This window comes from Bos grunniens, chromosome 21, assembly GCF_055505025.1.
Source record: "Bos grunniens cultivar Pamir isolate PY7600 chromosome 21, Bosgru_T2T1.0, whole genome shotgun sequence".
Classification (NCBI taxonomy): domain Eukaryota; kingdom Metazoa; phylum Chordata; class Mammalia; order Artiodactyla; family Bovidae; genus Bos; species Bos grunniens.
Window position 1 is genome coordinate 23,240,576 of NC_141185.1, and position 13,454 is coordinate 23,254,029.

Here is a 13,454-nt window from a genome sequence, read left to right on the forward strand (position 1 = left end):
AGTAACATATTAATTTAAAAAATAAACATACTGTAGAAAAGAGGGAGGGAATAATGGATTAGTACTTTTAAATTACATCATTGTATTTTTTCTGTAAAATGATAAAAATAGCATAACTATATCATATGCAGTTTGCACTGTTTCACATTATAAATCCTTTTTTGAACAGCTTTAGTGAGATACACGTGCCATAAAATTCGCCTATTTAAAATGTATAATTCAGTGGTTTTTAGTATACACATAGAGTTGTACAGTTATCTTCACCGTCAATGTTAGGACATTTTCATCACCCCAAAAGAAAAATCTCTTTCTCTTTAAAATCACCTCTTGTTTCCCTATATCACCACTTCTCCTGCCCAGGGGTAGGAAGGCACTAATCCACTTTTGGGGTCTATAGATTTGCTTGTTTTGGACTTTTCATATAAATGAAATCATAAATATGTTCTTTTGTGACCAGTTTCTTTTATTTTGCATCTTGTTTTTAATGTTCATCTATGTTATAGCATTTATTAATACTTCATTTTTTAAATTGCTGAATAATATATCATTGTATGGATATACCACATTTCATTTATCTATTTATCAGTTGATGGACATTTGATTTGTTTCTACTGTTTTTATATTACAAATAATGTTGATATGAATATTCATGTGCAATATTTTATTTGAACATATGTTTATATTTTGTGGAGTATATTCCTAGGGCTTCCCTGATAACTCAACTGGTAAAAAATCTGCCTGCAATGCAGGAGACCCTGGTTCAATTCCTGGTTTGGGAAGATCCACTGGAGAAGAGATAGGCTACCCACTCTAGTATTCTTGGGCTTCTCTGGTGGCTCAGATGGTAAAGAATCTGCCTGCAATGTGGGAGACCTGGGTTTGATCCCTGGGTTGGGAAGATCCCCTGGAGAAGGGAAAGGCTACCCACTCCAGTATTCTTGCCTGTAGAATTCCATGGACAGAGGAGCCTGGCAGGCTACAGTCCAGTCAATCACAAAGAGTCGGACATGACTGAGCGACCTTCATACTCACACATATTCCTAGGAGTGCAATAGTATCTGGTGGCTTACTGGTAAAGAATCCACCTGCAATGCAGGAGACGCAGATTCAATCCCTGGATCAGGAAGTTCCCTGGAGAAGGACATGGCAACTCCCTCCAGTATTATTGCCTGGAAAACCCCATGGACAGAGGAGTCTGGTGGGCTACAGTCCATGGGATCTCAAAAGAGTCAGACTCGACTTAGTGACTCGACAGCAAAAACAACAACAGCATGGCAACTCTTACGTTGAGTCTTTTGAGGAGCTATCATACTGTTTTCCAAAGTGGCTGCATCAGTTTGCATACCCACTAGCAACGAATGAGGCATCTAACTTCTCCAGCACTCCTTGCCAACACGTTATTATCTAAAATTTTGATTCTGTCCTTCTTTGTGAGTGTGAGGTGGTAGTTATTTTGCAATTGTGATTTGTATTTCCCTAATGGCTAATGATGCTGAACATCTTTTCATTTTTTTATTGGCTATTTGTATGTTTTCTTTGCCCATTAAATTTTTTAAATTTAATTTTTATTTGGAATATAATTGCTATACAATGTTGTGTTAGTTTATGCTGTACAACAACATGAATCAGCTATGACATATACAGATGTATACACAGGCATATACATATATCCCCTCCCTTTTGAGCCTCTCTCTCACCCATCCCCCATCCCACCCACCATCCCACGCATCTCAGTCACCAGAGAGTGCTCAGCTGAGCTCCCCAGGCTATATAGCAGCTTCTCACTAGCTATCTATTTTACACATGGTAGTGTATATATGTCAATTCTACTCTCTCAATTTGTCCCACCCTCTCCTTCCCCCACTATGTCCACAAGTCCTTTCTCTACATCTGTGTCTCTATTCCTACCCTTCAAATAGGTTTGTCAGTACCATTTTTATAAATTCCATATATATGTGTTAATATACAATATTTGTTTTTCCTTTCTGACTTACATTCACTCTGTATGACAGACTTTAGGTTCATCCATGTCACTACAAATGACCCAATTTTGTTTCTTTTTATGGCTGAGTAATATTCCATTGTATATATGTACCACATCTTACTTATCCATTCCTCTGTTGAAGGATATTTAGTTGCTTCCATGTCCTGGGTATTGTAAATAGCGTAACAATGAACATTGGGGTACATGTATCTTTTTGAATTGTAGTTCAAATGCCCAGGAGCAGGATTGCTGGGTCATATGGCAGCTCTATTTTTAGTTTTTTTTTCAGGACCTCCACTCCAGTGTTCTTGCCTGGAGAATCCCAGGGACTGGGGAACCTGGTGGCTTGCCGTCTATGGGGTCGCACAGATTTGGACACAACGGAAGGACTTGGCAGCAGCAGCAGCAGCACATTGTCCTCCATAGTGGCTATACCAGTTTACATTCCCACCAACAGCATAGGAGGATTCCTTTTCCCCCACACTCTCTGCAGCATTTATTGTTTGTAGATTTTTTGATGTTGGCCATTCTGACCAGTGTGAGCTGATACCTCATTGTAGTTTTGATTTGCATTGCTCTAATAATTAGTGATGTTGAGCATCATTTCCTGTGTTTGTTGGCCATCTGCTTCTTTTCTTTTTTTTTTCAATAGTTTGTTGTATTTTTTAGATTCCACAGATAGGTAATATAATATCATGTTTGTCTTTCTCTCTCTGATGTATTTCACTTGGCATAATGCCCTCCAAGTCCATCCATGTTGCTGCTGCTGCTGCTGCTAAGTCGCTTCAGTCGTGTCCGACTCTGTGCGACCCCATAGACGGCAGCCCACCAAGCTTCCCCGTCCCTGGGATTCTCCAGGCAAGAACACTGGAGTGGGTTGCCATTTCCTTCTCCAATGCATGAAAGTGAAAAGTGAAAGTGAAGTCGCTCAGTCGTGTCCGACTATAGCGACCCCATGGACTGCAGCCTACCAGGCTCCTCCGTCCATGGGATTTTCCAGGCAAAAGTACTGGAGTGGGGTGCCATTGCCTTCTCCGATCCATGTTGCTACAAATGGCAAAATTTTGTTCTTTTTTTTAAATGGCCAAATAGTATTTTATTATATATGTATACCACATCTTCTTTATCCATTCATCTACTGATAGACACTTAGATTGTTTCCATACCTTGGAAATTATAAATAATACTGCTGTGAACATTGGGGCACATGTATCTTTTTGACTTGGTGTTTTGTTTGGATATATACCCAGGAGTAGAATTGCCGGGTCTGTTTTTAGTTTTCAGTTGTTTGAGAAACCTCCATATGGTAGTTCTGTTTTTAGTTGTTTGAAAAGCCTCCATACTGTTTTCACAGTTCTTTGCCCATTTTAATTGCTTTGTCTTTTTTCCACAAACTTTAAACTTTTTATTTTGCACTGGAGTATAGCTGAATAACAATGTTGTGGTAGTTTCAGGTGAATAGCAAAAGGATTCAGCCATGCATATACATGTATCCAGTCTCTGCCAAACACCCATCCCATCTGGAATTGCTTTGTCTTTTTATTATTGAGTTGTAAGAATTCTTTATATATTCTAGCTATGTCCTTTATCAGATTTATGATTTGCAAATATTTTTTCACATGCTATGGGTTATCTTTTCATTTTCTTGATGGTTTCCTTTGAAGCACAAAAGTTTTTAATTTTGATGAAGTCCAGTTCCTAGTTTTCTTTTGTTGTTTGTGCTGTTGGCATTATCTAAAAAACTATGGCCTGATGTGGGCTTCCCTCATAGCTCAGTTGGTAAATAATCCACCTGCAATGCAGAAGACCCTGGTTCAATTCCTGAGTCGGAAAGATCCGCTGGAGAAGGAATAGGCTACCCACTCCAGTAGTTTTGGGCTTCCCTTGTGGCTCAGCTGGTAAAGAATCTGCCTGCAATATGGGAGACCTGGGTTCCAAGATCCCTTGGAGAAGAGAAAGGCTACCCACTCCGGTATTCTGGCCTGGAGAATTCCATGGACTGTATGGTCCATGGGGTCGCAAAGAGTCAGACATGACTGAATGACTTAAAAAAAAAAAATGGATGATGCAAGTTTACAAAGACTTACACTTATATTTTTCCTACAAGTCTTACTGTTTCAGCTCTTGAACTTAGGTCTTTGGTACATTTTGAGTTAGTATCAGATGAGGGCTTAACTTTTTTCTTTTGCATATGGATATCTAGTTGTCCTAACACCATGTATTAAAAAGGCTTTTTCCCCTACTGAATTGTTTTGGCACTTTTGTTGAAAGCTAATTGATTTAGAGGTGAACATTTATTTCTGGACTCTAGAGTGTATTTCACTGATATATGTGACTGTCCTTATGCCAGTATCAGACTGTCTTGATTACCGTATCTTTGCAGTGATTATTTAAGCTGAGGTGTGTGAAACCTTCATCTTTATTCTTTTTGAAGACTGCTTTGGCTACTCTGGCCCACTGAATTTCCCTATGCTTAAAATCTTAAATACAAATCAAAATTCCAGGAAACCAAATAAGATGAAAATTGAAATGAGTCAAGTTCTATTTCTTCATCTTTATAATCATTACCACAATTTACTTCAAGTCTACTGTTTAAATTAAGAAATATGTAGTAACACAGGATTTGGAAACACAAACTACCCCCAATAAACTATGACTGTCCTGAAACTATTAGGAATTTATTGTTGAAATGAATGCAAGATAAATATCTGTGTTTGTGTCTGTTGGGGGCCACCTATGTACCTGAGAGTTCTCCTTATTAACTTTGCTGTAGAATACAATGTTTATTAAAAGACAAATCACAAAGTATTTTTTGGGGAGAGTAGTGTTTTATCATTAACATTGTTTACAATTGCTGGTACATGGTGATAAATAAAAAGTAGGCTGACTTTTAGTTTGCTTTACTATTGTTTTAAAATTCTCAAAATTGCCTGTATGCGGTGCAGACTACTTTACCAGCCCACCCTCGGGATGCCACTGAGGAGGAACAAATTATTCTGAAATCTAGAGGAAGAGTCTTCCAGGAAGGGGAAACAAATGTTAAGGCCTTGCATGAGTTTGAGATCTCTAAGGAACTGAAAGGCCATTACTGTAGCTAAAGAATAGAAGTTGGGGGTGAGGTTAGAGACACTGGCAGCCAGGGTAAGTAGTGTTTTATAGCTGGGACTGCCATGTGACTCGGAGAAGGCAATGGCACCCCACTCCAGTACTCTTGCCTGGAAAATCCATGGATGGAGGAGCCTGGAAGGCTGCAGTCCATGGGGTCTCTGAGGGTCGGACATGACTGAGCGACTTCACTTTCACTTTCATGCATTGGAGAAGGAAATGGCAACCCACTCCAGTGTTCTTGCCTGGAGAATCCCAGGGACGGGGGAGCCTGGTGGGCTGCTGTCTATGGGGTCGCACAGAGTTGGACACGACTGAAGTGACTTAGCAGTAGCCACGGGACTTGTGGTCTGACCATAGCACTTCTGAGAGTGAAAGAGGCTGCTGTTAATTATATCATGACCACTGTTAATTAATGGGATTTTCCTAGGAGAATTAGGAGGAATCACCACTTTGCTTAAAGGATATGGCACAGAGTTGTTTTTCAACTACCCAAGAGAACACCTATGATGAGAGTTAAAAATTCTTAAATACAAGTGAGTAGTAATCTGACCTGATACCATTAGTGTACTGTGAATTAGGAAGACTGATAGTGGATTATGTAGTGGTTTAGAGTAATGTTTACCAAACTTTAGCATCGAGAGCTTATGCCCCGCTCCACCAAATTATGATTGAGTAGTTTCTGTATTTCTGAGAAGCTCCCAGGTGCTGCTGATACTGCCAGTCCATGGAGGACCATACTTTGAGTAGCACTGGTTTAGACTTTAGGGAATGGATTCTAGAATCAGACAGACTTGGTTTGAATTTCAGATTTTTTGGTTACCAACTGGGTGGGCTTGGTAAGTTAAACATTATTTCCATAGATCTTTTCTTCATCTGGTAAAATAAGGATTATAATAATCCTTGTTTTTATATGAGTGTTGTGAAGAGTAAATGGCAACCCACTCCAGTACTCTTGCCTGGAAAATCCCATGGACGGAGGAGCCTAGTAGGCTTCAGTCCACAGGGTCATAAAGAGTCAGACACGACTGAGCGACTTCACTTTCACTTTCACTTTGTGAAGAGTAAATGGGATAAAGCACTTGTACTGTGTCTAACATTATTACAAGCACTTAGCATATGTTATTACTATAGTTAGAAAGAAGATAATACTCATGAGATAAAACTAGGAACGTGAATTAGTGCCACATTGTGAATCAGCACTAGAAGTATATACCTGCAACTGTATGTATACCCTATAACAGTGGCATATAGCAGCCTCTTCATAGTAGTTGGCTGGATAAACAAACTGTGAACCCATTTAACAGTACTGTGTGAACTGAAATAATTACTTCCATCCTGTCACACCTCTCTTGTTCTTAGAGTCTACCTTACCTGCTGCTAAGTGTAAGAATAAGAAACATAAGCATAAGAAAATAAGAAAACATAAGAAAATTCTGCCTTGTAGCTGCAAACAGTTTGACTTTTTAAGCTAATTAGGATAGATTTAAGCTTGAAATTGATGAGATATGTTGGGAGTTTCTTGGTATTTCGGTATACAATAAATTTTAGACTTATTATACTATCTTCAAATTAGAGGTAGTTGTAGAATTATATACTTTAAAATTAGTTTTATTTAGATTTTTGTGCAAAATTATAGCTGAGTTAAACACAAAAGTAAAAAATGCACCTCAACAATCCTATTTCTAGAGGACAAATGATAGATCAAATTACTGTGAAAAGATACCTAGAGAATAGGACCTGCTAATATCAGGTTGGAATGGTTTCTGTTTTGCTCAGTGACTGTGTGATTCCCACAGCATTAAGTAGGTACCTGAGTGTGGGTGGGGAAAGGAAGAAGGAAGGGAGCTAAATTTTTTGAATACTTGTTATGAGCCAGGTACTTCACCATGTGCTAGGAAATTTACATGTACTAATTCATTGCTTAGAGCTATTGTGTGAGATAGGTATCATTACTCCTTTTTCATTTCTGAGACCTGAAACTTTTAAAGAGACAAAAGGAGAAAAAGGTGGAGCCAAATTTCTTCTCCAGGTGTCTCTATAAACACCGTTCTCTTTTTTTACTACTACCTTTGGAAAGGGTGCTTCTATAGAAAGTCACCGTATGGTTTTCCAACAAAGTTGCTGCATTGTCACAGTTTCCTGGCCTGTTTCTAACAATGACTGAAGTACTTCAGAGATTCTAGTACAGTAATTGAATAGCATTATTCTTGCTAAACCTTTATGGTTTATCCAGAGTTGATCTAATTCATTTCATTTCATTAGTTTTCTCTACTATGCAGCATCTTACTTTATGCAATACCCAGTGATGGGATTTGAAGCATGAGTTGAGGGGCTTCCCTGGTGGCTCAGATAGTTAAGAATCCACATGCAATGCAGGAGGCACCAGTTTGATTCCTGGGTTGGGAAGTTCCCCTGGAGAAGGAATAGGCTATCCACTCCAGTATTCTTACCTGGAGAATCCCCATGGACAGAGAAGCCTGACAGGCTGCAGTCCATGGGGTTGCAAAGAGTCAGGCATGACTGAGCGGCTAAGAAAAGCACAGCACAGCATTCTTGCTAAGCCTTTATGTTTATCCAGAGTTGATCTAATTCATTCTATTTCATAGTTTTCTATATGGCATCTTACTTAATGCAATATCCAGTGCTGGGGTTTGAAGCATGTCTTGCTGACTTGCAGAATTATAGAGACCACTGAAGATATTTTAATTTCTAATTATGATTGTATTTCATCACCCTAAGAAATTATAGAGTGATAAAACTGTCAAGCCAATAATGATTTTGACATAATGTAGCATTCTATCAGTAAACCTTAAGAATAAATAAGACAGTAAGAAATTCCTGTTTGGTGTAACACTGGAGAGACAGGGATCATTTCTTTGGAGAAGACAGCAGCAAGGAGCAGAACATAAGTGAACTGAGCCCTTGTTGTGAGGTGAGACACTGCAGGTGGCATACCTCTTGTTGGATCATGTCTTCTGTCCCAGCTTTGGCACAATTGTGTCATTTTCCACAATATATCACTAACATTGCATCTTCTGTCAGTTAAACTATCTCAAGAGATCATACCTGATATTTTATATGATATCAGGGGAAACATAGGCAAGGGTTAGAGAGAGTTAAAATGGCCCTTAAAAAATCTTCTTCTGATTGAGGTATCAGTGTAATACCTGTATAAACTCATGATTTTTCTCATATTCTCAGGGTTGAAGAAGTTCACAAGAGTGCCTTACTGGCAACATGCTCAGGGTCTAAGTGGTATTTGGAACTAAGTGGTCATTGGTAGTAACTATCAGTTGTACTCAGGGGATAGATAAAATATTCCTCCAGCTTAATAACATCTTGGGTTGCCATTTCCTTCTCTGTGAATAACTCTCTACTTTTCTCTAAACTAGGTGACAGGATCAAGGAGAATAAATAAAGGTAGTAATAACCATTTAACAACCTTATTTATTTATTTCACTCTTGACTTTTGAATTAGCCAAAGGTAAGCAAGTATTTGGGTCTGGCTAAGCAAGTGGGCCTTAGAAAGCATCACTATGAACAAAGCTAGTGGAGGTGATGGAATTCCAGTTGAGCTATTTCAAATCCTGAAAGATGATGCTGTGAAAGTGCTGCACTCAATATGCCAGCAAATTTGGAAAACTCAGCAGTGGCCACAGGACTGGAAAAGGTCAGTTTTCATTCCAATCCCAAAGAAAGGCAATGCCAAAGAATGCTCAAACTACCGCACAATTGCACTCATCTTACACGCTAGTAAAGGAATGCTCAAAATTCTCCAAGCCAGGCTTCAGCAATACGTGAACCGTGAACTTCCTGATGTTCAAGCTGGTTTTAGAAAAGGTAGAGGAACCAGAGATCAAATTGCCAACATCCACTGGATCATGGAAAAAGCAAGAGAGTTCCAGAAAAAGATCTATTTCTGCTTTATTGACTATGCCAAAGCCTTTGACTGTGTGGATCACAGTAAACTGTGGAAAATTCTGAAAGAGATGGGAATACCAGACCACCTGATCTGCCTCTTGAGAAATTTGTATGCAGGTCAGGAAGCAACAGTTAGAACTGGACATGGAACAACAGACTGGTTCCAAATAGGAAAAGGAGTATGTCAAGGCTGTATATTGTCACCCTGCTTATTTAACTTATATGCAGAGTACATCATGAGAAATGCTGGACTGGAAGAAACACAAGCTGGAATCAAGACTGCCGGGAGAAATATCAATAACCTCAGATATGCAGATGACACCACCCTTATGGCAGAAAGTGAAGAGGAACTAAAGACCCTCTTGATGAAAGTGAAAGAGGAAAGTGAAAAAGTTGGCGTAAAGCTCAACATTCAGAAAACGAAGATCATGGCATCCGGTCGCATCACTTCATGGGAAATAGATGGGGAAACAGTGGAAACAGTGTCAGACTTTATTTTTCTGGGCTCCAAAATCACTGCAGATGGTGATTGCATCCATGAAATTCAAGGACGCTTACTCCTTGGAAAGAAAGTTATGACTAACCTAGATAGCATATTCAAAAGCAGAGACATTACTTTGCCAACAAAGGTCTGTCTAGTCAAGGCTATTGTTTTTCCAGTGGTCATGTATGGATGTGAGAGCTGGACTGTGAAGAAAGCTGAGCGCTGAAGAATTGATGGTTTTGAACTGTGGTGTTGGAGAAGACTCTTGAAAGTCCCTTGGACTGCAAGGAGATCCAACCAGTCCATTCTGAAGGAGATCAGCCCTAGGATTTCTTTGGAAGGAATGATGCTAAAGCTGAAACTCCAGTACTTTGGCCACCTCATGCGAAGAGTTGACTCATTGGAAAAGACTCTGATGCTGGGAGAGATTGGGGGCAAGAGGAGAAGGGGACGACAGAGGATGAGATGGCTGGATGGCATCGCCAACTCGATGAACTTGAGTTTGAGTGAACTCCGGGAGATGGTGATGGACAGGGAGGCCTGGCGTGCTGCGATTCATGGGGTCGCAAAGAGTCGGACACAACCGAGCGACTGAACTGAACTGAACTGAAGCTTAGATGAAACTGCTACTGTCCTATTAACTAGGCAGAATTTGGGGCAAGTGATACCTATAAATTCTATGTGATGTCTTGATTATGGAGCATCCTGGATATACGATGGTTCGTACTCCCTTTGTGGTGAATGAGCCAGTCACTGGTAAGTTTATAGCGGGTAATGTGGCCTGATGTACCAATGAAGAAAGAAATATACATGTACATACATTCAATGAGTATTTATTAAATAGCTTCCAAGTACCAGGTGCTGAGTAGTAATTAAGACAAATGTGGTCTCTGCCGTCAGGGAACATATAGTAACATGGAGGAGACATTGCTCAATATTAAATAGAATATGATGAATGTTGCACTAGAAGTTAGGGTGTTTTACAAACAAAGCTGGGTCCTGGATCTATTTTAGGTTAAGAATATGTCCCTAGGGAACTGACATTTGAATTAAAAATGGGCAGTGCAAACTACATGTTCCAACTGAAAACATGGTGGGTTCTAGGGACAAAAAGACGCTCAGTGTGACTGGAAGGAGAAGTGAAACTCTTCAGTGGAGAAGTAGAAATAGATTAGATAGTAAGAGTCTTTTAAGTTAAGGTGTTTAGACTTGATTATAGGAATGATGAGAATTATTTGTGGATTTTAATCTGGTATGTATGGTCATATTTGTGTCTTATGGGGACCACTTCAAGAAGGATTACTGAGGGCTGTGTGGAGGGAAAATGAACAGGGTAGGAGTAAATAGAGGTAAGGAGACTGGTTAGGATACTGTTTAAGCAAAATTTGTCAGAGATCACAATGACTTAGGGTTGTGGTAGAGATGGAGATAAAGGATATTAATGTGATACTGGGGAGGCATTTTGACAGGACTTTGTCTTTAGTTGGATGAGACAGAAGAGTTGGAGAGATCCTTGGATTAATTATATGGGCTCCCTGGGTAGACTCTAAAGCCACAGAGGAAAAGCTTAGAGAGCAAAGAAGAGCAATAACTTCATTTCTGAACGTGATGCACTGGAGGGCTTATGAGATACCACGTAGGCTGTTGTTCATCAGGCAGTTACATAAGTGAGTCCAAAGAGCAGCAGATATGAACTGAGATGAAATATAGGGGTGACCAGTACATGGATGCCAACTGAGGCTCTATAAGTTAATGCTTTTAGTTACGCAGACCTGGAATGGGAACAACGGAGGACCTATGATGGACCTTCAGAGAAACACTGACATTGACTGTTTCAAAATGTGATGGTTTAAAGATAACATTGGATAAAAACATCTTAAAAATGTTTTTAAAGAATAAAGGAAAGCTTGCAAGCCTGAGAGTTTTCTTTTTCAGAACTGATTTCCCGGTTTACTTGCACCTCAAGTGAAGTCATACAAATTCCAATCACAGTCTCTTCTGTTGTGGTTAAATTGATTCTTGAACACAAACCATTTTAAAACATGCAATGAAAAAAAATGAGAATAAAGTAAAATCAAAGCATCAAATTATCCATGGCTAAAACTTTTGAATTTAGCGCATAATGAAAGCAACCATAAAATGCAGTGTTGCCAACATTCAGTGATGGCCAAAGAAGAACCTTGCTTCCTTTCCCTCTTTTCACCACTGACTTACAGTATCTTGCCATTTTTTAAATCCTTTAGAGATATGGATCTTTTTGTATTCTCTCTCCCATCTTGATCTCATAGGTGTGTGGAAAAACCAAGAATAATGGCTCCCAACTTACTCTTTAACTGCTTGTAAAGGACCTTTGAGTAATTGGCAGAGACACTCTTCTTTTTTATGTGGACAAACCCATGTCCACAAAACTTTGATTTTTGGTAAGATTATAGTAGAACTCTTCCCCCTTCTTAAACACATGGTGGACCTATTCCTTATCCTGACATATCATCCAACTTTGTTTCTGTTTTCCCCTTTGGGGAAGATAATGTGGTTTACATTCTTTTAGAAGTCTTGGACACCAAGAATGTTGAGGTCAGCCTAACTGGGGAAGTGAAGGAAAGAATGTCAGTTAACCCAGCACTGAAACCTCAGGAGTGTGCTCCATAAAGGCCATTTCTCCTTGTTTTTCTTTTTTCCTTTTGTATATTAAGCACAAATAACCCATAGCCTTTAAATCAGCTTCACAAAAAGCCACCAACAAATGTTTAAGGCATCTCAACAAGGTTTCCAAGAAAGTCTTAAATAAAATTGTGTTTGTATGATGAGCAATATATCAACTTTTTTTTACCCACTGTCTCCTATTGATGCAAAATTTACTGAAATCTCAAATTTTAAGAAATCAGGGATGTAGCAGAATAAATCATTATATTTCTCTAAGGTAACTACTTTTAAATGAAATAAATGAATGTGTAGTTAGGGAAAGGTCAAGGAGTGAGAGACCTACATGCCCTCCAAAATAGTTGGATGCTAGTGTTTTTTATGGGCAATTCTCAGTCAGTATAGAGAAATACCTTTCTTTAAAAATAAATTAGAAAACATTTCTAAAATGTCTTTGGATTTAAGTTCTTTTAATTTGGGAAGAAGGAAAGCAAAAACCCAATGGAGTAGATTAACATTGAGGTTATTTTCCTGGCAGATTTTAGTGGCTTTTTTTTTCCCCCCAAACCTGTGGATTTACTGAATATTATATTAATACTTTTATTTAGATTTGGGGAAAACACACACACATACTCAAGTATACATATATATGTAAAAGTCCTTTCTTTTCCTTTAGGAAACAGTTTTAATATTATCCAGCAAAGATTATGAACGACATGTAAAGAACCAATGTTGGATGGTATGAGAAAGAATAATACAGACTTTTGAATATTTTTATAGAGGGATCTGCTCCTGCACACCTGGTCTTTCTTCTGAGGCATATTTCCATGTAGTGTATTACATATTCTAAAATTCCTTTGTTATTCATGCCACAGAAATTTCCATGGGTTCATATACTGTGCCTGGATGTGTAATGTAGTATGGAGATAGTCAAGTAAAGGAATAGACAAAGGGAAAGCAAAGTAATTCACTTGAAATCCACAGACCTTTACAATGCTGAAAAGTAAGTAAAAGCAGATGTTGTAAAGTTTAGAAAATCAAGACATTATTTTCCTGTTTCCATTGAATTTTTTCTAAACACATTATGAGTAAGCTTTGAAGTAATACAAAGTCCTCTGTTTGTTTTGCTGATAGCATCTTTTGTAAAAAACTTTATCAATGCTTGTTTAAGTTGTAGACTAAATGATATCTCAGTTGGTGAAAGAACTGACTGTATCTCCTGGCAAATACAATACTGCAATGCTGAAATTACTTACAGTGTCTGAGTCACTCAAATATATAGATGATTAGATCTTTGGAGTTTAATGTTAAACAGTT

The 13,454-nt window shown here is 38.6% G+C and overlaps 1 protein-coding gene across 5 annotated transcripts in view; it reads left to right on the top strand.

The window, feature by feature from the left end:
- Positions 1–13,454, top strand: part of SLC25A21 (solute carrier family 25 member 21) — a 528,802-nt gene that overhangs the window by 78,269 nt on the left and 437,079 nt on the right. The window lies entirely within an intron of this gene.